Source organism: Caretta caretta, chromosome 1, assembly GCF_965140235.1.
Source record: "Caretta caretta isolate rCarCar2 chromosome 1, rCarCar1.hap1, whole genome shotgun sequence".
Lineage (NCBI taxonomy): Eukaryota > Metazoa > Chordata > Testudines > Cheloniidae > Caretta > Caretta caretta.
Window position 1 is genome coordinate 338,782,067 of NC_134206.1, and position 26,523 is coordinate 338,808,589.

Consider the following 26,523-nt stretch of genomic DNA (forward strand, 5'->3'; position numbering starts at 1 on the left):
CTGCTGCACCCTCGGTAGCTCTCACTCCGCGTCCTCAACTTCCCCCCCACACACACACTTTCTGTTTCCTGTCCTTTCAGACTCCCAACAGCCAGTGCTCCCAGTTCTAATAATTACAAGCGGCATCTAAACACCACATTCCCTCCTCTCTTAAGAAACGCTCCCACTTAAAATAAACACTGTTGTTCTAATCAAGGAACAAATATGAAACAAGATACTATACTGTTGGCAGAAATATTACAGTGAAAACACTGTGGATACTACATAACATAGTTTCTAGTCCAGACAGGTGGTCGTCTGGGTCTGACAAGCCGTCTCTCAAGCCCCGGTTCCAGTGCAATGTCTTGTTGTGTTGATACTACGGTGAAGTCGTCCAATGCAGACTGGGTGTTGGCATAATCTCCTCGTGGTGCATAGGCAGGTGCAAGATAAGAAGCATTCCATACCCACCCATCAGAAAGTCGATAGGTGTAAGGTCCCTTCTTCTCTATGATTGTAAGAGGAGCTGTGAATTTATGGTCCCCTTTGTGTAAAATTCCAGGTTTTCATATTCTAACGAAGGAACCACACTCAAACTTTGGTTCCTTAGCACCCTGCCACTTGTCTGTGAAAGCCTTAGACTTTGCTTGGTTCTGTTCAACGGTTTTTCTCACATCATCCTTGGTTGGGGCCTCAGGTCATGCCTTTAACAATCCAGCAATGTTCAGTTTAGTATTCATCTGTTTCCCATGCAGTAACTCTGTGGGTGATCTTTGCATTGTGGCATGTTGTGTAGCCTGGTATGTTTGCAAGAAATCAGTAGTGAAGGGTATCCACAATCGCCCTTCCAGTTTAGCCATTTGCAAACTCTCTTTCAAACTTCTGTTAAACCATTCCATTTCCCCATTGGCTTGAGGGTAATATAGGGATGACCTTCTGTGTAAACTGTTCCTCTCTGCTAGAAAAGTTTCAAACTCCAGGAAAGTAAATTGACTACCATTATCTGAAACCAGTTCTTTGGGGTTACCTTCCCTGCTAAAAACTGAAGAGAGGAACTTAATTACTGTAGCAGAAGAGATTTGCCATGTAAACGCTACCTCAGGCCATTTACTGAAATAGTCTATTAAAGTGATGACATAATGGCAGTCACTTGGAGCAGTATCAAAGGGTCCTACAATGTCAATTGCCACTTTTCCCCATGCAGATTCAGGAAGAGGAACAGGCTGTAATGGAGGGGTACATGTCACTGCTGTCTTATCATGCATTTGGCAAGTGACACAGGATTCTGAGTGCTTCAGTTGGAGAGTCCATCCCTGGCCACCAATACAGATCCCATAGTCATTGTTTGGTTCTGACAATTCCTTGATGAGTATCATGTGCCAGGTGTATGAGTTTTGACTGTAATTCTTCTGGAACAAAGTAGCCAGTGTGTACCTCGTAGCACACAGCCATCAAGCAAAGAAAGTTCATCCTGAACTCTAAAATAAGCAGCAAAACTGGGTCCAGGTTTTTAGGGTTACTGGTCCATCTGTCAGAAATTCCCTTAGTTTTTGTTGAATTGGACATGCTGAACAAGCAGCTTGAAATTGTTCTCTTGTAACTGCAGTGAGAGTGCTTGTAATAAGCGCAACTACTACATCCTCATCCTCCAGTGGACCATCTGGTGAAGGCAAAGGCAGGCGAGAAAGGCAATCAGCGACCACATTTTCATTTCCAGGCTTATATTCCAGTTCATAATTGAAAGAGAGTAGTCTTGCAGACCATCGAGCAATACAATGTCCTGCTCTTTCCAGTCCTTTCGTGATGAGCAACGTTGTCAAAGGGCTGTGGTCTGTGCGCAACTTGAACATATGGCCCCACAGGTAAGTTCTCCATTTTTCAGTAGCGCAGACACAAGCAAGTGCTTCTTTTTTGACTGAATATTTCCTCTCAACATTACTTAGTGTCCTTGAAGCAAATGCAACAGTCCTCTCTGTGTTGTTCTCATGCAGTTGTGTGAGGACAGCCCCAAGTCCATAATCAGAAGCATCAGTAGTTACAATTGTGGGCAATGCAGGAGTGAATAGTGCAAGTCCTGGACTATGTACAATCAAGTCTTTTACCGTTTCAAAACTAGCTTGTGCATCCATGGTCCACACTAAGGTTGAACTTCTCCATAGTAATTCTCGTAACGGTTCAATGACAGAAGCATAATTGGGAATGAATTTTGCATACTAGGAGGTAAGACCAAGAAAGAACGTAAGATTTGCAAATCTGTTGGAGGAGGAGCATTTGAAATTGCCAGGATATGATCTGGATCAGATTTTAGTCCAACCTGTGAAATTGTATGCCCCAGAAAAGAGAGTTCAGTTTGTACAAATTGGCATTTGGACCTATTGAACTTTGAAGCCTGCTTTGCTGATACAGTTTAGTACAGACTGCAGGTTATTGTCATGCTCCTCAGAAGTATTTCCAAACATGATAATATCAGCCAGATAGCTCTGAACTTCATGTTGATTCTTCAGAATCAATTGCATCATTTTTTGGAAGGCACTTGAGGCAGATGCGAGACCGTATGGAACACGTTTAAAACGAAATAGTCCCTCATGTAATAAATGCTGTGAGGTCTCTGCTATCTTCATGCAACATAACCTGGTAGTATGCACTCTGCAAAACAAGAGCAGAAAACATCTTTGCTCCACGGAATTCTGCAAATACTTCTTCTATGTGAGGAAGAGGGTGGCTGTCAATCACAATAGCTTTATTTGGCTCCCTTAAGTCCACACAAAGGTGAATGCCTCCACCCTTCTTCTGCATCACTACTATAGGTGAAACCCATTCCGAGGAGTCGATCTCTTCAATAATGTCCTTTTGAACAAGTTTTCTAAGCTTCCCTGACTGAAAATGGTAAGCGCCGTAACGTCTGTCGCACAGGCATCACTTTACTCTGAATTTTAACTTTATGCAGAAACCCATAAGCACAGCTGAGTTTCTCCTCAACCTGGTGTTGAGTCCCAGCTGAAACTGGTGTGTGTACCGAAAGAATGCTTTGCTGAGGAAGATCAAGTAGTCCATTAACTACCCTGCAATTTAAAGCAGCCAATAAATCTCTGCCAAAGATAGGAGTGCCTTTGTGGACAATGTAGAACTCTGCAGTTACACATCAATCACCAAAAATAACTATTGCTGCCTTGCAGTCATGTACTGGAATATGTTTTTTCAAATATCACACCAAGTGAAGTTTGGGTTCAGTAAGAGGTACATCTTTAAAGTAATGCAAATAGATGGAATCAGGTAGTACAGATACTACTGAGCCAGTGTCCAACATTAGCGGAATAGAGTGTGGTTTGCCTGAGGGTATGGTGGAAACGTTTACAGTGCACTTTATTTGTTCTGGAATATGTGCAGTAGTGATTTTGTCCACGCTCAGCACAGTAACCTCTGGTATTGTAACTGCATGCACCTATTGATTGAACTGTCTGCTGGGACATACTTTAGCAAAATGCCCAAACTTTTTGCAATGATTGCACCGAGCTACTTTTGCCGGACATCCTGTGTAGCTTGCAAGGTGTTGTGGGGAGCCACAGCAAAAGCATGCTTTTACTGTAGTTTGAATTTGCTGAGCCGGTGGTTTTCCATTAGTTTTCCTTTTGTAATGATTTGTCTGCAGCGATAGTGAACTTTTCTGCAAAGGAGTCACAGCCTGGACTGTGCCTCCTGTATCCATGCTCATTATTTTGGCTTCAGCTATAGCTGACTCAATCTGAGTAGCAATGGTTATTGCTTTTTCTAGTGTAAGTTGTGGTTCTAGAAGTAAGTGTTCTCTTACATGAAGCATGGTTGTTTTCTCAATGAGCTGGTCTCTAATCATCTCATCTGCCATATTTCCAAAGTCACAAGTTACAATCAGACTCCTCAGGGAAGCAATATACTGCATTATAGTCTCCCGTTTTCTGCTCACGCTGGCGAAATCTGTAGCGATTATCTACTATATTCACTTTTGGCACAAAAAAGTTTTTTAATGCAGCGAGTGCAGTCTCATAATTATCATCTGCAAGGGGAAAAGTGTAAAATATACTCCGCCCTTCTGCTCCAAGGCAGTGGATTAGCAGAGCACGCTTTCTAACTTCAGAAATCTCTGTAGCAGTGATTGCAAGCAGATAAGTCTGAAACCTGTGGATCCAGACAGTAATGGAGGCTCACCTGGGCTTTGCAGAAAGGGTACAGGTGGGTTCAGAGGCAGAAGATCCAACCCTCATTGCCAAAATGTTGTAGCAACCAGGCAAGGTACTAACAAACTTCAACAGGACTTTAGTTTTAAAGTGGAAATCTCTTTACTAAGCTGCTGCACGCTTGGTAGCTCTCACTCTGCCTCCTCAACTTCCCACCCCCTCCTTCATGTTTCCTGTCCTTTCAGACTCCCAACAGCCAGTGCTCCCAGTTCTAATAATTACAAGCAGCATCTAAACACCACACCTAGGTACCAACTCTCGGAGAGGTGCAGATTTCCTGCTGTGACAGAAAAACCCCTTCCATTGCTGTAGTAAGTGTTTTCAATACAGCACTGCAGCAGTAGCATTTCTAGTGAAGATATGCCCTTAGATTGCACACTTCTCTACTTCCCCCGCTAGCAGGCAAGCGGGACTAGGAATGCCCTTTTAATTTACAGTGATAGCTTGTAATTTTAACACAGTTTCCAATTTACCATATGCTTCTTAATTCAGGTTATTCTTATTTCAATTTAAGGAAAACAACAAAGAAAGAAAGAACAAATATAAAGTCTCACTGGAGAGAATGGTTTGCTCCGCAATTCTGTGCCTGTGAAATGAAACAAGAAATGGCAGTTGCCCTACAGCTGAACTTGCAGCAAGCAGGAAATGCCTCAATATTTAAAGGTGCAGTACACAGGTGGTTATATATAGAGCTATGCGAATAGCTGGGTTTTTTTTGGTTCTTTGGCTGTTTTGATAAGCAAAACAAAAAAATTGTCTTTGGTAAGACCAAAAATGATAGTTTTCACAAACGCAAGCCAAGTGAATTTAAAAAAAATTTCATTTCGGGTTGAATGACATATTTTGATTTCATCCATTTTTCAATATTTTTGAATTTTTTTAAAAAAAACAGAGTTAAAGGAAAATTTGAAACCAAAAAGTTGTTTCAAACCAAAAAATTGCAACCTTTAGTTTCAAAAAATTCTAAATGAAATGTTGATTATTAAATTTTTATTGTTTTCAACTTGAATAATTCAGTGCAAGTAGCATGAATCTGCGAAGCAGTTCAGTGTCGGTGAATCTGCATTTTTCACCGAACAACATTTCACCCAGTTCTAGTTATACACTCATCACATTCAGGGAACAGCCATCAAGTAGCTTCTTTTATCTATTTTCAGGCCATGTTAGTCCTCCTTTTCACTTCTCTGTTTGCAGGGCTGCTCACTTTATTTTGTACATTAATGAAGGACAACTTGTGATCCCCATTTGATCTCCAAGAAGATGTGTCCAGAAGAATCCTAATGGCCCAGCACCCTTTTTTTCTCCCTTTCCCCTTGACAGCAGATCAGACAGGCCTCTCTGTTGTAAAAGGTGATTTTTCCTCTCCCCTCTTCGCTTAACTCCGTCTCTCATTCTACTTGAGCTTTGCTAGTTTTAATTCTAGTTCTGCCAGTCTAAATAAGAATAAAATTCCCCCTAGGAAAAGCTTTCAAAGTTTCACATAAAGTGTCTTAATTTTTATTGTGTAGATCCATACGTGGCGGTTATGAGCTGCAGTATTTATGTAGGCACCAGAGTGCAAGAAACCACAGAGTGCACTCCAGAATGGAACATCTGGTACACAAGGCAACCTTGATTAGAAAATGTGTTATGCTATTGCCAGCATTAAAATATATAAAGGGGTCTTATTGGCACGTAAGTTATATCGACTTTTCTGTATCCCATATTGCTGATCTGAGGATTCTGTCATACAAGAGAAGTTAGCAAGAAGGAAAAGACATGTTAAAATTATGAAGTCCACACCCTTATCAAGGTGGGCTTGTTCTCTATGGTAACTTTTATAGTCTAGTCTATCATCTAATACTAAATGAACTGAGATCTGGGGTTCCATTACTTTCCGCTGGGAGATGTTCCACTTCCACAGCCCAATGCAGTGTTTCCCAATGTGCCTCCCCCTGGAAAGGATGAAGGACTTACAGAGGGGTGGAAGATAGTGGACATGTATAGATCTCTTCATTGTTCTCCAAGGTATCAGCTTTCTCTTTGTTTTTTAAGTATGTCTCTAGCTGCTATAAGAAAAGGAGTACTGTGGCACCTTAGAGACTAACAAATTTATTTGAGCATAAGCTTTCGTGAGCTACATCTCACGTCATCGGCTGCATCCTATGGATGTGGGAAGATTTGATTTGTGGGACTGATGTGGATAGGACCTGACCAGTTGACGGATTGCTGCTTTGTTGCCTGTAGAAATTTCTCACATGGCAATTTGATGTTGGGCATTGTTTGTGTATCTATTTCTAGCGCAGTGTGGTCAAGGAGAAGTTAGGCCAGGTCTACACTGTAGAAACTTTTGCTGGTCTAGTAATGTCGGTTAGGGGTGTGATTTTTGTTTTACGCCATTTCTGTACCAGCAAAAGCCCTAGTGTAGCCGCAGTCATACTGGCATAAAAGTGCTTTTGCTGGTATAGTTTATTTTGCTCAGGCAATTGGTATAAGCTTTACCAGCAAAACCATTTTTCTGCGGGCATAAGCCATGTCTCCAATAGGAGGGTTTGCTGGTATAACTATACTGTCTAGAAAAACCAGCAAGCAGTTAGCTTTATTTCACATTCTCATTTAGGCCCCTATTCAGCAAGGTACTTAGGCATATGCCTAATAAGTTTGAAGAACTATTCATGTGCTTAAAGTTAGGCATGTGTTTGTTACCTTGCTGAATCCCTTAAACCCCTCAATCAAATGGTTAAAGCAGAACTAAGCCAATGTCTTAAAGCAGCCAGACCTATCCTTCAAATAGATATAGCCAACACCCCTTGAAAGTTGTATCAGTACAATTATGTCAGTGAGGGGTGTGATTTTTTTGCCAATATAGGTATCCGTACAAACCCCGGTGCAGGCATGGTTATACCAGTATAAATGTGCCATGTACCTTTGTAGCTTTTTTCTCTTAGGCCTGGTCTCCACTATGAGTTTAGGTCGAATTTAGCAGCATTACCTCAATTTAACCCTGCACCTGTCCACACGACGAAGCCTTTTTTTTTTGACTTACAGGGCTCTTAAAATCAATTTCTTTACTCCACCCCCGACTAGGGGATTAGCGCTGAAATCGGCCTTGCCAGGTCAAATTTGGGGTAGTGTGGACACAATTTGACGATATTGGCCTCCGGGAGCTATCCCAGAGTGCTCAGTTGTGACTGCTCTGGACAGCGCTCTCAACTCAGATGCACTGGCCAGGTATACAGGAAAAGGCCCGTGAACTTTTGAATCTCAATTCCTGTTTGGCCAGCGTGACAAGCTCACCTGCACAGGTCACCATGCAGAGCCCATCAGCACAGGAAACCATACAGTCCCAGAATTGCAGAAGAGCTCCAGCATGGACCGAACAGGAGGTACAGGATCTGATCGCTTTATGGGGAGACGAATCCATGCTGGCAGAACTCTGTTCGAAAAAACGAAATGCCAAAACATTTGAAAAAATCTCCAATGGCATGAAGGACAGAGGCTATAACAGGGACCCACAGCAGTGCCATGTGAAAATTAAGGAGCTCAGGCAAGCCTACCAAAAAACCAGAGACGCAAACAGCCGCTCCGGTTCAGAGCCCCAGACATGCCATTTCTATGATGAGCTGCATGCCATTCTAGGGGGTGCAGCCACCACTACCCAACCCTGTGCTTTGACTCCATCCAAGGAGTGGGAGGCAACACGGAAGCGGGTTTTGGGGGCGAGGAAGATGATGAGGAGGAGGTTGTAGATAGCTCACAGCAAGGAAGTGGAGAAACCGGTTTCCCCAACAGCCAGGATCTGTTTATCACCCCGGACCTGGAGCCAGTACCCCTCTGAACCCACCCAAGGCGGGCTCCCGGACCCTTAAGGTGGAGAAGGGACCTCTGGTGAGTGTACCTTTGTAAATATTATACATGGTTTAAAAGCAAGCGTGTTTAATGATTAATTTGTCCTGGCATTCACAGCCAGTACAGCTGCTGGAAAAGTCTGTTCGTGTGTCTGGGGATGGAGCAGATATCATCCAGGGACATCTCCATAAAGCTCTCCTGGATGTACTCCCAAAGCCTTTGCAAAAGGTTTCTGGAGAGGGCAGCCTTATTCTGTTCTCCATGGTAGGACACTTTACCATGCCAGGCCAGTAGCACGTAGTCGGGAATCATTGCAGAACAAAGCATTGCAGCGTACGGTCCCGGTGTTTGCTGGCATTCAAACAACATCCGTTCTTTATTTCTCTGTGTTACCCGCAGGAGAGTGATATCATTCATGGTCACCTGGTTGAAATAGGGTGGTTTTAGTAACCAGACATTCAGAGGTGGCCGTTCCTGCTGGGATGTTTGCCTATGGCTGAACAGAAATCTAGCCACGCGGTGCGGGGAAGGGTGAAGCCATCATCCCAGAGAATTGGGTGGGGGGGGTAGTTGGGTTTCTGCTGCACGTTAATCCGGAAACCGCAGCCCCTCCTTTTAAATTGCCAACCCATTTTAAATGGCCAACCCAACAGCTACTTCGTATGCGAAATGAGGGCGCTTCTGTTTGAAACCATTCCCACATGTTATGAAGGTTAAAGAAGCCAAAAGACTGTGGCTTACCATGGCTGCCTGCAAGCCGAATTCTGCTGCCCGGCCCTGCATGAGTGATCTCTCACACCAAACTGACATACCCTCAATAAGAGGCAAAATGCGACCTTGTAATGAAAGCACATGTGCTACATAATGTTAACAGCAAGGTTTACCGTGAAAGAGTCTACCCATTGTTCTATAAAATGTGTCTTTTTAACTACCACTCTCCCTTTTTTTCCCCCCTCCACCAGCTGCATATGTTTCTCCTTCCCAGAGGCTAGCGAAGATTAGAAGGCGAAAAAAATGCGCTCGCGATGAAATGTTCTCTGACCTCATGCTGTCCTCCCACACTGACAGAGCACAGCAAAATACATGGAGGCAGACAATCTCAGAGTGCAGGAAAGCACAATATGAACGCGAGGAGAGGTGGCAGGCTGAAGATGGTAGGTGGCATCAGCTTGCTGACAGAAGGCAGGAGTCAATGCTCAGGCTGCTGGACGATCAAACTCATATGCTCCAGCATATGGTTGAGCTGCAGGAAAGGCAGCAGGAGCACAGACCGCCGCTACAGCCCCTGTGTAACCAACCGCCCTCCTCCCCAAGTTCCATAGCCTCCTCACCCAGACGCCCAAGAACACGGTGCAGGGCCTCTGGCCACCCAGCCACTCCACCCCAGAGGATTGCCCAAGCAACAGAAGGCTGGCATTCAATAAGTTTTAAAGTTTTAAAGTGCTGTGTGGCCTTGTCCTTCCCTCCTCCACCACCCCACCCAGTGCTTTCCTCCTCCATCACCCCTCCCAGGCTACCTTGGCAGTTATCTCCCTGTTTGTGTGATGAATAAATAAAGAATGCATGAATGTGAAGCAACAATGACTTTATTGCCTCTGCAAGCAGTGATCGAAGGGGGGAGGGGAAGGGAGGGTGCTTAGCTTACAGGAAAGTAGAGTGAACCCGTGGTGCGGGAGGGGGGGTTCCATCAAGGAGAAACAAACAGAACTTTCACACCGTAGCCTGGCCAGTCATGAAACTGGTTTTCAAAGCTTCTCTGATGCGCACTGCACCCTCCTGTGCTCTTCTAACCACCCTGGTGTCTGGCTGCGCGTAATCAGTGGCCAGGCGATTTGCCTCAACCTCCCACCCCGCCATAAACGTCTCCCCCTTACTCTCACAGATATTGTGGAGCGCACAGCAAGCAGTAATAACAGTGGGAATATTGGTTTCGCTGAGGTCTAACCGAGTCAGTAAATTGCACCAGTGCACTTTTAAATGCCCAAATGCACATTCTACCACCATTCTGCACTTGCTCAGCCTGATAGTTGAACAGCTCCTGATGACTGTCCAGGCTGCCTGTGTATGTCTTCATGAGCCATGGCATTAAGGGGTAGGCTGGGTCCCCAAGGATAACTATAGGCATTTCAACATCCCCAATGGTTATTTTCTGGTGTGGGAAGAAAGTCCCTTGCTGAAGCTGTTGAAACAAACCAGAGTTCCTGAAGATGCGAGCGTCAAGTACCTTTCCCGGCCATCCCATGTTGATGTTGGTGAAACGTCCCTTGTGATCCACCAGTGCTTGCAGCACCATTGAAAAGTACCCCTTGTGGTTTACCTATGCGGTTTAGGCTTGGTACTCCGGTGCCAAGATAGGGATATGGGTTCCGTCTATGGCCCCACCACAGTTAGGGAATCCCATTGCAGCAAAGCCATCCACTATGACCTGTACATTTCCCAGAGTCACTACCCTTGATATCAGCAGCTCAGTGATAGTGCTGGCTACTTGCATCACAGCAGCCCCCACAGTAGATTTGCCCACTCCAAATTAATTCCCGACTGACCGGTAGCTGTCTGGCATTGCAAGCTCCCACAGGGCTATCGCTACTCGCTTCTCAACTGTGAGGGCTGCGCTCATCTTGGTATTCTTGCGCCTCAGGGCAGGGGAAAGCAAGTCACAAAGTTCCATGAAAGTGCCCTTATGCATACAAAAGTTTCGCAGCCACTGGGAATCGTCCCAGACCTGCAACACTATGCGGTCCCACCAGTCTGTGCTTGTTTCCTGGGCCCAGAATCAGCCTTCCACCGCATGAACCTGCCCAACTGACACCATGATGTGCACATTGCAGGGGCCCATACTTTGAGAGAAGTCTGTGTCCGTGTCCTCATCACTCTCGTCACCGCGCTGCAGTCGCCTCCTCACCTGGTTTCACTTTTCTTGCAGGTTCTGGTTCTGCATATTCTGCTAGATAGTGCGTGTGGTGTTTATAGTGCTCATAATTGCCACGGTGATCTGAGCGGGCTCCGTGTTCCCAGCGCTGTGGCATCTGGGCTGAAAAAACGGTGCAAAGCGATTGTCTGCCTTTGCTCTGACAGAGGGAGGGGCGACTGACGACATGGCTTACAGGGTTGGCTTACAGGGAATTAAAATCAAGAAAAGGGGTGGCTTTGCATCAAGGAGAAACAGAATGGCCCCCTCAAGGATAGAACTCAAAACCTTGGGTTTAGCAGGCCATTGATTTCATGGAGGGAGGGGGGAGAAAATGAATACAAATGAATACAAAACAAATCTGGTCTATTTCTTGATTTGATCCACTTCATCTATCTTTATACATCTTAGGCTGGCAGCAGACGGTGCAGTACGACTGCTAGCCATCGTCATCTCCTGGGTGCTTGCCAGAAGACGGAGTAGTACGACTGCTGGCCATTGTCATCTCCTGGCTGCTCACCAGAAGACAGTGCAGTAGGACTGCCGGCAGGACTGAATCTCCATGAGACGAAACTTAAAAAGGGAAATGACCTGGCTGAGTCACTCCCATGTCTGCCCAGGCACCCCTGACCGTCTTCACCAAGGTCGGCTAAAAGAGCACCCAGAAGTACGACGACGACAGCTACCAGTCATACTGCACCGTCTGCTGCCAAAAGGCAATAAACTGCTGCTGTGTAGTAATGCAGTACCACGTCTGCCAGCACCCAGGAGACATATGGTGACGGTGAGCTGAGTGGGCTCCATGCTTGCCGTGGTATGGCGTCTGCACAGGTAACTCAGGAAAAAAGGCGCGAAACAATTGCCTGCCGTTGCTTTCATGGAGGAAGGGAGGGAACGGGGGCCTGACGATATGTACCCAGAACCACCCGCGACAATGTTTTTGCCCCATCAGGCATTGGGATTTCAACCAGAATTCAAATGGGCAGCGGAGACTGCGGGAACTGTGGGAAAGCTACCCACAGTGCAACGCTCCAGAAGTTGACGGTTGCCTCAGTACTGTGGACACACTCCGCCGACTACATGCACTTAGAGCACTTGTGTGGGGACACACACAATTGACTGTATAAAAACGCTTTCTAAAAAAACAACTTCTATAAATTCGACCTAATTTCGTAGTGTAGACATACCCTTATACTGGGAATAGCTATTCCAGTAGAAAGCATCTTTTAACGGATAGAACTGCGTCCACATCTGGGGTGGGGGCTGTATCACTTAACTATACCAGCATAGTATCAGAGGGGTAGCTGTGTTAGTCTGGATCTGTAAAAGCAGCAAAGTGTCCTGTGGCAACTTATCGACTAACAGAAGTATTGGAGCATAATGCCAGTCTATAAGGTGCCACAGGACTCTTTGCCGCCTATACCAATATAGTTAAGGAAACAAGGAGGGTGAGGTAATATCTTTTATTGGACAAACTTCTCTTGGTGAGAGACACAAGCTTTTGAGGTCGACAGAGCTCTTCCTCAGGTCAGTATAGTTAAAAGCTACTTTTTAGTGTAGACAAGGCCTAAGATATTAACTACATGTTTCTGAATGGACATTTCAGAGCTAGTGAATTAGGGAGGTGGCTACTCTGAGAGCTAGATAAGAACTAGGATTTAAGAATCAGCCTCGTGTATATTAAATTATGGGTGCGATTGCTCAATATCCTTGGCATGTGCATTTTTGCACCTAACCAGTCAGGGGTCTGTGAGACAGTAATGCAATATAGCCCCAGTATTTTCAAGATGACTTGCAGAGACAAATCATGTGAGAAGATTTAGGATACCCTGACCTTGCTATCCCCTAACAAAAGGTGTCAGCAGGTTAACGTGAGGCAGAATGCATTTACTCCTGTAAAAAAAAAAAAAGATTTTCACCTCTTTATTAGTTTTTCTGAGCTGGGCTAAGGGGTTCAGTTTCATTGCATTGCCTGTTTGAATCCCTCTGAATCAGGGGCAGAAGATTACTATACACAGGAGAGGAGCATGGTAATCATTATAGAGTCAGGGGTCAGCGAGCTATGGATTGCAATATTCGGCAGAGTTATTGCATTTACTTTGAAACCACAATCATGTCCTGATTATTCTATCTGCCTCCAGCCATGTGAGAGGAGAAAGATGACTATTCTGCTTTTGTTTATCTGGTCTTTTTCATTATTCCACGCTAAGCTGTCTATGCGTCTCACTTACTAGGTTCTGTCTGACTGTATTATTGATTGTTTTTAATCAAATGGTTCCAGGTTTTTTCCTCACTTGTCAGTTTTCTTCATGTCACCCTCTGGATTATTGCAACACATTGACATGAAGGGAATAATCATGCGCCTCGTGAAGTTTAGAGCTGAAAGAGAACTGGGGAAACCCGTGTAGGTTAGTAAGCTGGGTTTGTTTGATTTGGTGCCTGAAATTCTCAAAGATTGTGTCTACATAGCACTATTTTTCTTAAAATTTCCCACTGTTGCTACCACCATTTTAATCTGCCTGTAGCAGCAACAATGACTCTGCTAAGAGAGAAGAAGGGTTTTTTAGTAGTTAGGGTGCTAACCTTAGACTTCGGACACCTGGCTTTAAATCCTTGCTCTGCCACAGACTTTCTGTGTAATTTTGGGCAAGTCACTTAGCCTCTCTTTGCCAGATTTCCCTGTCTGTAAAATGGAGGTCATAGCACTGCCCTATCTCATCGGGTTTTTTTGAGAATAAGAATAAGTACATTAAAGATAGTGAGGCACTCAGGGACTACAGTAATGGGGGACCATATAGATACCATAAGTAGCTACACAGATAGTACAAATCAGTTGCTTGGCTTTTTAACCATGTCATCTAACCTTGCTCAGAGCAGGCCTCAGGCAACACAGTGACTAAAATCCCAGTGGCTGCTGGCACTTAGTGTACACTGATATTCCTACCATTGCTACAACCAGTGGAGCGGCAACCTGGTAGCGATGGTGCAAAAGTCTAAAAATAAAGGTCTCATGTAGACAAGGCCAAAATCTGCCAGGCTTATTGATGATGTGCAAATCTTCAAAATTCAGAGCTTTGGGTAGGATGCTTAAAGCTGCTTCTTACTGGAACCTCTTTGTTAGCTAATCTGGCTGGAAAATGAAAGGGCACAGAGAATATTTCATGAATCATATTAAATACCATTATGATGATAAAGGCCTGTGATTTTGGATGGTGCCCCCGTCTAAATGTGTTAGGGCTCAACAACTGGGATAGTTTAGAGAATGACTTTTTTCAGCTATTTGAGACTGTTTTGGTTTTGAAATGAGTTAAAAGTCTATGTAAACTCTCTCTCCTCCCTCTCACACACGGGCCTGTAGGCCTGGACTTCTGCCCCAGACTCCTCTTAAAGATTGTCCCAGACTCCCAATGCAATCAGGTTTGGGTTTTTAAGATTATTCATTGCACCTCTAATGGGAATATTCATGTTTGTAGCAAAAGAACCTCTGCAAAGGATTTGCCTGTGGACTCTTTTAGTGTGAAATACATTATAAGATGTATCCTGCCTGCTGTGACTTATCCTTGTAACATTGCCACTGATGGCCAGATTTTTAAAAGAGCTCAGTTTCCGGCTGCTCCTGTTCTCTGTGAGAATTGTTGGGTGCTCTCCGCTTTTGAAAACCATCCCATTTCATTGAGGTATCTAACTAGGAGCGGGGCTCTTTTGAAAATCTCGCCATTGGTACCAAGGTTCATAGGGAAGCAGGGAACAAAACTAGCTGGCTGACCAAAAATTTGTTGTAAATATCACCTTGGTTCCTTTTTGGTAGAGCATGTGTCCTAGATGCACCAGGGTACTTCTGGGTACGCTGCCTATCCTTTAATGGACAGAAGCACTAGAGAGTAATACTCTTGTATTGGCAAGGGGAATAATCTTATGTTAGCAGCAAGATTACATGACTATAAGACCCACCTCCAATATCTATTCCTAGATTTTAAGACCAGAAGACACCATTATGATCGTCTGACCTCCTGCATAACCCATGCAAAAGAACTTTACCCAATAATTCCTGCTTCATGCCTATTAACTTCTGCTTGAGCAACAGATATCTTCTAGAAATACATCCAATCTTGATTTGATCTATGGTCTTCTGGAAACCTGGCCTATCAAGGTACACATGCCCTTGGATCCAAAGATGATGGTGACCTTGAGTTGAGGGAAAGGGAAGACATTTGAGTAAGATCAATCATGTGAATGATAGAACATGGAGAAATAAAATAGCTTCTGAACGTGTAACACCAGAAGTGAAAGTAAACCGGTCCGGTCCGGTACGGCATGCCAGACCGGACCAGCTTCCCCAGACTGGCGATTTAAAGGGCCTGGGGCTCACTGCAGCGGTCGGAGCCTCCTGAGACCCACTGCTGGAGCCCTGGGGTAGTGGCGGCAGGGGTCCGGTGGCTGCAAGGAGCCCCGGGCCCTTTAAGTCACCGCTGGAGCCCTGCCGCTGCTACCCCGGGGCTCTGGCAGCCGGGTTCGGGTGGTGATTTAAAGGGCCTGGGGCTCCCTGCAGTGGCCATAGCCCTTGGCCCTTTAAATCACTGCCGGAGCCCTGCCGCTGCTACCCCGGGGCTCTAGCAGCGTGGCCACTGCCGGAGCCTCGGGGCCTTTAAATCTTGATGTAACACCTGTGTAACACCTAAGTCTTCTCTGAATGTGCTTGGCAGTGGAAATTCTGATGAGAAGGCAGACTTTAGTGGTTCATCTCAGAGCCTCTTACCCTATTTGTCAAAATTTACACTACCAGACAAAGCAAAAGCTTTGTCCTGTAGTTTCTACTAACCACTTGCTGCAGCTGAAATGAAATGATAGTACTTGAGGCTGTGAGTACTGAAGGTATTCCGTGTGAAATACAACTGTGTCAGTCCTTTGCTATTATATAGAACATTTGGCTGGTAGTTTTGAGCCATTTTGCCCGTCACTATGTAGCTTTTCTCTCTCATAACACTTTCAACCTCTCTTTAACACTTTTTTTTCCCCAAGCAGAGGCCTGAGAACCCCTGCAGTGAATATTAATAAATGCAATCTGGATCAGAGAAGTTGCTGTGGCAAACAGCCAACTAACGGAGGGATTGCTTGCTTTGAATCTTAGACAATGCCACTGAGAAATGTGCCTCTTAAACTTTCTTCTGACCAGAATTAAACAGCAATGTAGGTGACTGTTGAAAGAAAATACCAGAAGGAGAGATTTGATTTGATATTTTTAAACCTATTCTGCCAAATATAGAGAGAACAAATAAATAATACAGAAAATGTAAACAAGGCATTCATAATTGCATTTCTCAGTTGGCTGAAGCAAAATCCCTATTTTAAAAATGCTAAAAGTCTTGCTTCAAAGGCAGCTGTGTTAAGCTTCCAGATTAGTCTATGAGTCACCAAGCTGTCTGTTTAGGCCACAGGAAAGTTCTTGTTGTTGTCATGGCAAATTGCAAATTTCCTGGACCTGGAGAAACCAGTGGTTTAGCGCAATATCCAGACACAACACCTGCTCCAAAATACTGCGGTATGCTGCCATACACCCACACTGTGCATCTTAAATCTTTATTCCATCCTGCTGACTTGTTCAGAGGACCTACACTGGTTCAGAAGTGCCAAAGGGACCTGTGAGCCCGTGGAGCTCAGGATGGTAGCTGCATCTTAGGGCTATGTTGTGGGGTTAGATAAGGGCCAACAGGAACTGCAAGTGAGAATCTGAAATCACAGCATGGCCCCTGATTTGCACTCTTGAACCCTGGAGCACAAAAAGTTCACAGTTCCCTTGAAAGTCCTTTCCACAAGTATGATTTTCTATCTTGCATGCGTAGCTATTATACTAATAGATGCCTTAGAAGCAAATTACATTAGATTTAGTGGTGTTAGGGGAAGCTGTAAGTAACAACTGGAAATACCATGAGAAAAGTTATTCTTCTTGTATCACCGTCATGGCCTAAAAACAAAGGAAGTCTTTAAAAAAAAAAAATCTCACACGAGCCTCTTTTCTGCAGGCATCCAAATGGATTTCTAGACTCCAAAGGCATTTAGGTAAATTAAGATAAGCTTTGAATAAGACTAAAGTATTCACCTTTGGGATGAATAATGAAAAAATTATCCTATGAATCTGCAGCACAATCAAAAAGTCTTTTCTAATATTTCATATCAGGCGATCTTGTCTTTACATTGTCGGTAATTGTGTTCAGCGTCACTGAGCATGCAGAGTCAGTCGATTACAGGGAAAATAACCTAAGAGACATATTACCAAAAGTAGTTGACGAGTAAGAATTCTCTCTGCAATAGAGGCCTGATCCATAGCCTACTGAGGCAATGGCAGTCTTTCAATTGGCTTCAATGGGCTTTGGACCAGGCCTTTACTGAACTGCAGGTGAATTTTTGTTTGTTTATAAATACAAGTTGCATACATATGGTTAAAAAGCAGAAATCATGGCCACTTCAGGAAGGAGTTGAAACCTTATTTGTATTTTACAACAGGTGACATACTTAGTAGGAAAAGTCTAGTTTTGCCAGTGAAAAATCTCTGAAATTAACAAGCATTGTCATGTTGAATATTTGTTTGGAAAGGGAGGTTTGCAGTGGTCACATTAGATGAGTTCTTAACCTCCAGGAGCCCAGGGCAGAGAGAGAGACTGCATACAATGTGAAAAATATTTAATCAATAAGGCATAAAATTTGTCTAAAAATAGACTCCCAAAATCAAAATTAAAACAAACTCTGAAAAAACAGAAATGGTGTGTACTTTATCACTTCTAAATAGCCATATCACTGATCAGATAAGCATCGTGCACATCTGTGTAGAGCTGTACAAATAACAGATTTATTTATTTTATTTTTTTTGGTCTGCTGGGAATTCTGGAAAAAATGAACAATTTTTTGTTTTTAATTTGACCTGAAACACTTTTAGAATCTTTTGGTATATTGAAAAGTAAAAAAAAAAAATCTTTTGGGTTAAACAAAACATTTTGTTTGACCTGAAAGGAAATGTTTCATTTTGATTCTGAGCATTTTTAAACATTTATTTAAAAAAAAAAAGAAATTTTGAAAAAAAAATAGTTTCAAATAGAAACATTTTGTTTCAAAAATGTTGAAATAAAATGTTATGAGGGGGGGGTTAATTTGTTTTTTGTTTTTTGACAAACAATTCCATGAAATTGGCACAAATTTGTTGAATGTTTCACTGTCGCCAACTCTTCATTTTTCACTAAAAATGAGCTTTGGTTGCAAAATTTTGTCTAGCTCTACATCTATGGCTTTGTGTTAATCATAACAGAGGACAAGATTATGTCCTGATCCTATGCAGTCACACTGGATCTGCATCCCAGCTCAGGTGCAGAGGGAGGCAGGAGCTGTATGGTTGCCTGATGTGCCCTCCCATCCCATCACCTTCCTCCAGGGGCAAATGGGCAGGCAGGGATGGGCAGAACTGGCCAGATCTGGAGAAGTCAAGTGTTGTAACTTACATTCAAGAGGGGGAAGCAGTGTAGGTATGGTGACTCTGAGGGTATGTCTATATTGTAATCAGGCAACCATGGCTGGCCCATGCCAGCTGACTAGGGCTTGGGCTAAGGGGCTGTTCAATTGTATTGTAGACGCTTGGGCACAGGCTGGAGCCTGGGTTTTAGGAGCCTGGGTTTTAGGACCCTGTTTAGCGGGAAGTTCCCAGGGCTCAGGCTGCAGCTCAAGCCCGAATGTCTACACTGCACTTAAACAGTTCCTTAGCCTTAGCCCCACAAGCCTGAGTCAGCTGGCACAGGCCAGCTGCGGGTTTTTAATTGCAGTGTAGACATACACTGAGCCACAATTCCCTCTAGGGCTCCTCCTAGAGTAATGTGGCTACATGCCAGTCCACATGCAGAACTGGTCCTAACAGCTCATTCTGTCCCCTGCTAATGAATGCAAATGATCTCCACTGTCATCTCTTTGGCTTAATTAACATAAGATTTGCTTTTTATTAGCTTTGTAAACAAAAATGATTGGTTATTGGAAAAGCCATTAACATGATCTGTAACAACAGAATTTTATACCCTTAAAAAAAGGCGTGTGCTTGGAGTGGGGAAACAGTCATTTTATAGACATTATAATTCTCTCTAGTATATATCTCTATAGCTAGAGAGAGATCAAAGGGCACGAACTGCAAACAGCCCCCCACAACAGCCGGTCTAGCAGGGCACCACTTCACTACAGCTGCTCCAAGACCCGGAATGTATATTATGTTGGGTGTTAGCGATGGATTAAAGTGCTTTGTATCTGGAATCCTATTAGCAGCTACGAGTGACAGTGTAGTAATGTCACTGAAGGAAAGGACATGGCTAATGTGATCCTTCTGCTCTTCAAAGACTTACCAATTTTATAATCAGCAAATGGCTGTGTTCGGGTTTCTGGAAGTACTTTGTAACTGCCCACACATGCCTTTAAACATTGTCTGCAGTCCTAACAACACATCTCCTGCAAAATTCGGTCTATAATTAGTGATGCTTTCATCCTCTGAATCATCTTATAATGGTATCTTGTGTTAGAACGGTAACTGCTTTCTTTAATATTTCAGTAGGGTAATTGCTAATGCAATTTTAAGGCAGTAGAGCTGGCACCAACAGGTCATTAATTTTATGATCGCCACTTACTCAGCCAGGCTACTTCTCGCTCGCCTAGATATGGCTGCTAAGCAAATCAACTTGAATTCGACATCTGGTCAAGTATAGAGTATCAACCAGAAAGTATACTGTGCCTGATTTAGAGAGAATAGATACCTCCAGCAAACGGGACTCAATTTTCACCTCACAAATACCAGTCTGTGTGCACGGAGGGTGAAGTAATATGTTTTATTGGACCAACTTCTGTTGGTGAGAGAGAAGCTTTCAAGCCCCACGAAGCTTTTCTTTTCTTCATTTACAGAGCTTTTCTTCATTTACCAGCATTTACCAGCAAACTCTCTGCTAGGCATGTGAGTGCAAGTGAAATGATGGATTTTCCAAGATCCAAGGTATTGTGCTTCTGCATATGAGGCCTAGAGGCCTAATTTTCATCTCCCACTCATTTAATACCAACTCCATTGCTTTGTAACAGGGCTGCTGCTTCCTGAGCCGTTCCTTATGGCCAGATTTCCCTTTGAGTGGCCTCCCTCTGTTCTCCCTCTTCAGGGCCCCTTATGGCTCGCCATGGACCTATCATCCCTCTGTAAACCATTCCAAACAGTCCCACCAATGAAGTCCATGAGTGCAATCCAAAGGTTTACACTTATCTCTGGCTCTTCTGTCAGCTCTGCAGAGATCTTCTCCTGCCACAGCCTGCTTTTCCCAGTGTCACGTCTCTCTCCCTGGAATTTAGCCTTTTGGCTCTGGCTTCTTTCTCTGGTCAGTGTCTCCCCTGTTCTGAGGGTGAGGACAGTCTATGAGCTTGAGGGTGAGCTTCCAGAGAGCTCCTCACAACTGGCTAGAAGAGAAGGGAACTCTGCCCCACCTTAGTCTACGGGGCTCTGATCCCTGTCCCTTAAAGGAATGATGCCCTTGGGTTTTCCCCTATCCAACTCCTAATTTCCCAGGACCACTTCCTCTCTTCCACTACCAGGCCATTTCCTGCTCCTTTGTTCATTCCAACACCCTGGGAGTCGGTCTTCTGCCCCCTGCCCCTAATCTCAAAGGGCCAGTATACCCCATTACAGACTTAATTAGACTTATTCCTGATTTACACCAATACATCAGGCTCTAGATCTTTGAGATACTTGGTAAGACTGTATCTCTTGCCCATCCCATTTAAACATCTTCCATTTATGAAATACTGTGACAGGGTGTAGGGATCTTTCAATTGCCCTCCAGCTTTCCTGACAACAGCTAGACCTGTTTCTTTGGGTGGCTCAACTCCCAGCAAGGCTTTGGAGCCACCTCAGGGAGGCATTCCCAACTAGGAACTAATTAGATGCAGCTAAATCTAATTAAACTCAGCACCTTAAAGAAAACTCAGGTGACTCCAATTAGGGAGAGTCAGGGGCTTGTTGAATAGAGACCAGGATAGGGAAGTATGGGGAAACTGGAAGGCTGCTCTGTTTTGGTTATGTTGTTGCTTTGACTCTTTGTTGTCTTAGGCATTTACAGAGTGTTGTGCTGCGTGGAAGGCATGTGATCAGGGACCTACCCATTTGTATTATTTTGTTTTCGCCAGAATGGAAAACTCAAGGAAGGACTGGAGCGAGCAGGGGCGGGGGGGAAGGTTTCAAACTGAGCCACTTCTGAACTGTCTCGAGCTACTTAGACCATGGCCCTACCACAGGCAGAATTGCTTATTGGCATCTTTTCTTCCATATGTGGGATGAAGCATGGTAGCTGCTTAGCTGCAGAGCAGAGGTATCCAGCAGGTCAGGATAGGAGGTGAGCAGTAACCTAGCCCACTGAAACTACCAGGGAAGCATAGTGACCATAGGCAGAGCCTTATATGCTCATTGGAATTCTCCCACTCAACCACTGAGCCAGTTTGCCATGATTATGTGTCTGCATTCTTGCAGAGACCAGCCCCTTACCCATTCGGTACCTGGAATTAGAAGTTGGAATTAGGAGTAATCGGTTGGTGGTTGGGGCTGGATCTGCTGTGATGGACAACCAGTCTCCTAATCCTTATCCTGTTTGCAAAGGCCACTGCTAGGTCACAGAATGCATAAGTATGCAGACCATGCCCCCTGATTGCTCACTCGTGCCCTGTTGTACCACCTGCCAGATCTTGGAGTAGCCAGAACTTGGGCCACCAGCTTTTTGCCCCATTCTCCCTTTCAAAAGAATAACAAAAAAATAAAGGGAAAAAATTTCAGAAGTGCCTAAATCCCCTTTTCAAAAGTACTTTAGGCACTTAGGAGCCTAAATCCCATTGACTTTCAACGAGGCTTAAGTTTTTAACGACCTAGGTCACTTTTGACAATGGGACTCAAGTGCCTAAGCAACTCTGAAAGGAACCTTTGAAAATTTTACACCATGAAAAGACTTGAGGCCCGAATCTCCTTTTAATTACCCTGGTGTTAATCAGGAATAGCTCCACTGAAGTCAACAGAGTCACACTGATATATGACGGATGTCAGAGGATTGGGTCAATACAATACATTACTTTTCGTAGACTCATAGATTCCAAAGCCAGAAGGGACCATTGTGATTGTCTAATCTGACGTCCCGTGTAGCACAGGCCACAGAACTTTCCTAAATAATTCCTAAAGCAAATCTTGTAGAAAAACATCCAGTCGTGATTTTAAGATTGTCAGTAATAGAGAATCCACCGTGACCCTTGCTAAAATGTTCCAATGGTTAATTATTCTCACTGTCAAAAATGTATGCCTTATTTCCAGTTGGAATTTGTCTAGCTTCAACTTGCAGCCATGTTATACCTTTCTGTGCTAGACTGAAGAGCCCATTATTAAATATTTTGCTCCCCATGTAGAGTTAAGTCACCCCTTAACCGTCTCTTTGTTAAGCTAAGTAGATTGAGCTCCTTGCGTCTATCACTATAAGACAGGTTTTCTAGGCCTTTAATCATTCTCATGGCCATTCTCTGAAACCTCTCCAATTTTTTCCAACATCCTTCTTGAATTATGGGCACCAGAACTGGACACAGGACTCCAGAAGTGTTTGCACCAGTGGCAAATATAGAAAGAAAATGACCTCTCTATTCCTACTGTTTATGCATCCCAGAATTGCGTTAACCGTTTTGGCCACAGCATTCGCACTCATGAGAGAAAGATTGTAACCTTACCTCTGAGGACACTTGAAGAGGTGTCTGGATACTTTCTGATTTTTTTTCTTCTTTTTCCTCTAGTGGTTTCAAAATAGATTAAAATCAATAATGTTGACAGAAAAATGAGTGCTCTTTGGCTGAGGGATGGAATTAAAAGCACATCTGTAAAAATACCGTGCCCCCTTTCAAATAAGATCATGATCACTTTTACAAGATGTGCTTTATTCATGGCTTTTTATTAGCTTTCTACATCTCTTGTTGTCTTTCACAAAAACTGTATTTGTCAGGAGCGCAAACCAAACAAACCCCTCGGCCTGTCATATTGAGAGCGTGAAAGGCTTTGATGAACTGATCTTAAAGAGAGTGTTCAAGTAACACTTAATGCTGTGCCCTTATCTTTTGTGGGTTTCTATACAGATTTCAGGGTTTTTCCATAGACTGTGCATGTGCATATGAGTTTCCAGGTTACATGTCTTTACGTTGCATGCATCACTCTGATGGGGAGCGCTAATCATGTGGTTAAGGGCTTCTAACTTGAGTCACAGCTGCAAGACTGGGTCTGATCTAATTTCCAGGAATTTGTGGAAAGCAAGCTCGTGGTTATGGCACTAGCCTTTGGCTTGGGAAACCTGTATTCAGTTCCCTTCTCTGCTACAGATTTCTTGTGTGTCCTTTGGCAAGTCTCTTAGGCCCAGATTTGTAAATATATTTAGCTGTTCCTGAACTCAGCATTGCAATTCCTAACTGATTTAGGAGCCTTAAAGGGCTTAGGCACTCAAGCACCTAAATCCTATCGACTTTCAATGGTATTTTGACTCTTAGATAAGTCACATCTTTAAAGGTATTTAGGCACTGCTGCATTGTGTCACAATGCCTAACTGAATTAGGACTCTATTACTGCAGGGGGCTGGACTGGATGATCTCTCGAGGTTCCTTCCAGTCCTACAATTCTATGATTTTATGAGTTTCAAAAGGGGTTTAGGTACTTAGGAGTCTAAATCCCATCAGCAAGCTACATCAGGCATTGCAATGCTGAATGCAGCAATGCCTCAATACCTTTAAAATCTGAGCCTCTGGGCCTCAGTTCCCCATCTGTAATATGAAGATAATAGCATTTCCCTATGTCACAGGGGTTTTGTGATACGTTAAAGAGTATGAAGTGGTCAGATACTATGGTAATAGGGGACATAGGCTCAATGCACTGTTGGTAACTTAGCTAGCCTGAAGACACGAGATGATCCTTCTATAGATTTGCCATTTCTATAGGATGGCACACTGGGTTTTAAAAAGCCACTATTAAGTCCTTGATGGCAATGATGTAACCTATAAATGGTTGTCTCCACAGTGGTCAGGAAAAATTTCCCCCTCCAAGTTCAGTATTACACCATTGCCTAGCTGCATTAGGCGAGAAGTGGTTAGGTTCCTCTGAACAGTTAAAGGTAGTATGTGGGCATTTCTGCACTGATGCTTGGACTTGCATAGTCTTCACTTATGTAGAAGGGATGAATATTTCCCTTCAGTGCAGGAATCACTGGGTGGAATTCTAAGGCCTGTTATATAGATCAGACAAGATGATCATATTGATCCCTTCTGGTTTTAAAATCAGAGTGATGTGGCCCACTAACTCAAATCCATTGTCTAAGGGTTTGTCTACATAAGGACACACAGGAAAATTAATCTGAATTAACTAAAGGTGTGAATTTAAAGTGGATTAGTTCAACAGCATTAAACCTCCACAGAACACTCTTATTCAGAATTAAAGTACCCTTAATCCAGTTTAATTTTTTTAATCTTTAATCCAAATTAAGGCCACTTTAGCTCTGAATAAAAACATTCATACCAGGGTTAAATGTGGTTTAACTAAACCACTTTAAAAATTAATTTGGACTAACTTTCCCGAGCATCCCCATGTAGACAAACCCTCAGTTGTAAATGCAGAACTTTATCTGGCTCCAGTAATGGTGTGTTATAGTAACAGATGGTCCATGGGCATGCGCTGGTGTGAGAAACGGCAAAGCAGTGATATCTAGGCCAAGCAGACAAACAGCAATGTGTGCACAATCTATTTACAAGAAGGTGCAAAGGTCATACTCTAGTAGAGATATGGAGAGCCTACCCCGAGGAGTCTGAACTGGGGTAACAGAGCACATTCCCCTTTGTTTTTCTAAATTATTCAACACTGGAGGATTGATGTGCCACTTTAAAAATCTGTTTAGTGTCCAGTCTAATGGATTTAGCAAGTGTCTGTTGTAAAAAGCCATTAAATACAACTGAATAATTTTGGATGCAATCCTAGTTCCACTTAAGTCAATGGGAGTTTTGCCATTGACTTCAATGGAGCCAGGAATTTGCCTTTTATATAGGGATTTGGGCTAAACTCCCTTGTGGGGGAACTGTTCCTCTTCCACCCTTCACCCCAAGTATTATTTGGAGCAATCTGTTCAATTCTAAAGGCCGGGGGGGGGGGGGGGGAAATTGCTCTTCAGAAGTATCTGTGAGTTAGGGCTAAAAAAGAGATTCCTGGTTCAGCAGTGGCCTGATGCATCTACCTTCACACCTCTGGTGTTCTTCTCCCCCAATTGTTAACATTTGTTAAATGGTCAGTTCTGTTAGTGATTAATGGAAAAAATCACTGTGACCCACTGTGCTCTTATGTTCACCACTTTTACAAGACCGTGGTACATTTTGTACAAAGTATGCCTTGTGGGGCATCATTTGAAAACTCATCATCTACTGAATATTATTGTTCTGGTAAAATGTGTATAGCAACATTGTATGTAAGGTTATAAAGTTCTACTGTACGACATTGCTGGCACATGCTCCAAGTTTAGAAAAGCATCCAAACCAGCTCCTCAGAGACAAAAGGTTAGCCAGCACCTCAGTCGAGTGTTAACATAATCAAGTGGACGATTACCAGGTTAAGCAGCCATTCTTTAGCAGGAAAGAGCAGTGTAAGTGAGAAATATACATCTTGACAGACAGACTTACTGTTACCTGAACCCCAGCTGGAGATGAGCTTCAAAGGGAAAAGAGACCTATAAGAAATGAGAAGAGAAGCCCCAAAACACTTCTCCCCTTCTCTCTGCTCACGGTATCAATGGCACCTGAAGAAACACTGAACTGGAGAAGGGGTTCTGACTGAAGGAGTTCAGCCAGTAAAAGCATGTGGTGGGAAAAACCTTTGTTTTGAATACATTTAGCTAGTTAAGTGAGGTATTAGTTTGTAGTTTTATCTTTTATTTCTTTGCAACCAATTCTGACATTTATGCCTCATTAATTGTAATCACTTAAAATCTATCTTTTTTACTTAATAAACTTGTTTTATTGTTTTATCTAAACCAGTGTGTGTTTGGATTGAAGTATTTGGGAACCTCCATTTGGGATAACAGCATTTGTGCATATAATTTACTATTAATAAAATGACGGACTTTCCATGAGCTTGTACTGCACAGAAGGAAAGAGCTGGACAGTATAAGGTGCACATTTCTGGGAACAAATCTGGGACTGAGAATTTGCTGGTGTCACTCTGCAATGTAATTCAGGAGTGGCTGGCTAGAAGCACTCATATCATTCAGCTGAGAGTGATTTTGCCTGCTAGAGAGGCCAGGAGTAGCTGCTCTCATAGCAAAGCAGTGTAAAAGGCACCCCAGATTGAGAATTGAAGGGACACAGCTGTACAAGAGTCCAGATTGTACCCTGGGGAATGTCAAAATCATAATTTACTGGAGGTTTGAAAATGGTCTGTAGTAATTTAAAGTGAGGTTACCTTAAAGAATCTGAGCATGTTCTCAGAAGGAGTAAATCAACAAAAGTCCATTGACTTGTATGGAGCTATGCTGATTTACATTACCTGATGATCAGGCC

The 26,523-nt window shown here is 43.5% G+C and overlaps 1 protein-coding gene and 1 long non-coding RNA gene across 2 annotated transcripts in view; both read left to right on the plus strand.

Annotated features, from left to right (window-relative positions):
- FRMD4A (FERM domain containing 4A) overlaps positions 1-26,523 on the plus strand; it is a 557,138-nt gene that overhangs the window by 19,756 nt on the left and 510,859 nt on the right. The window lies entirely within an intron of this gene.
- On the plus strand, positions 1,589-9,586 carry LOC142070656 (uncharacterized). The gene is made up of 3 exons (XR_012666597.1): positions 1,589-1,841; positions 4,705-8,057; positions 8,981-9,586. It is a non-coding gene; the product is annotated as an uncharacterized LOC142070656 (long non-coding RNA).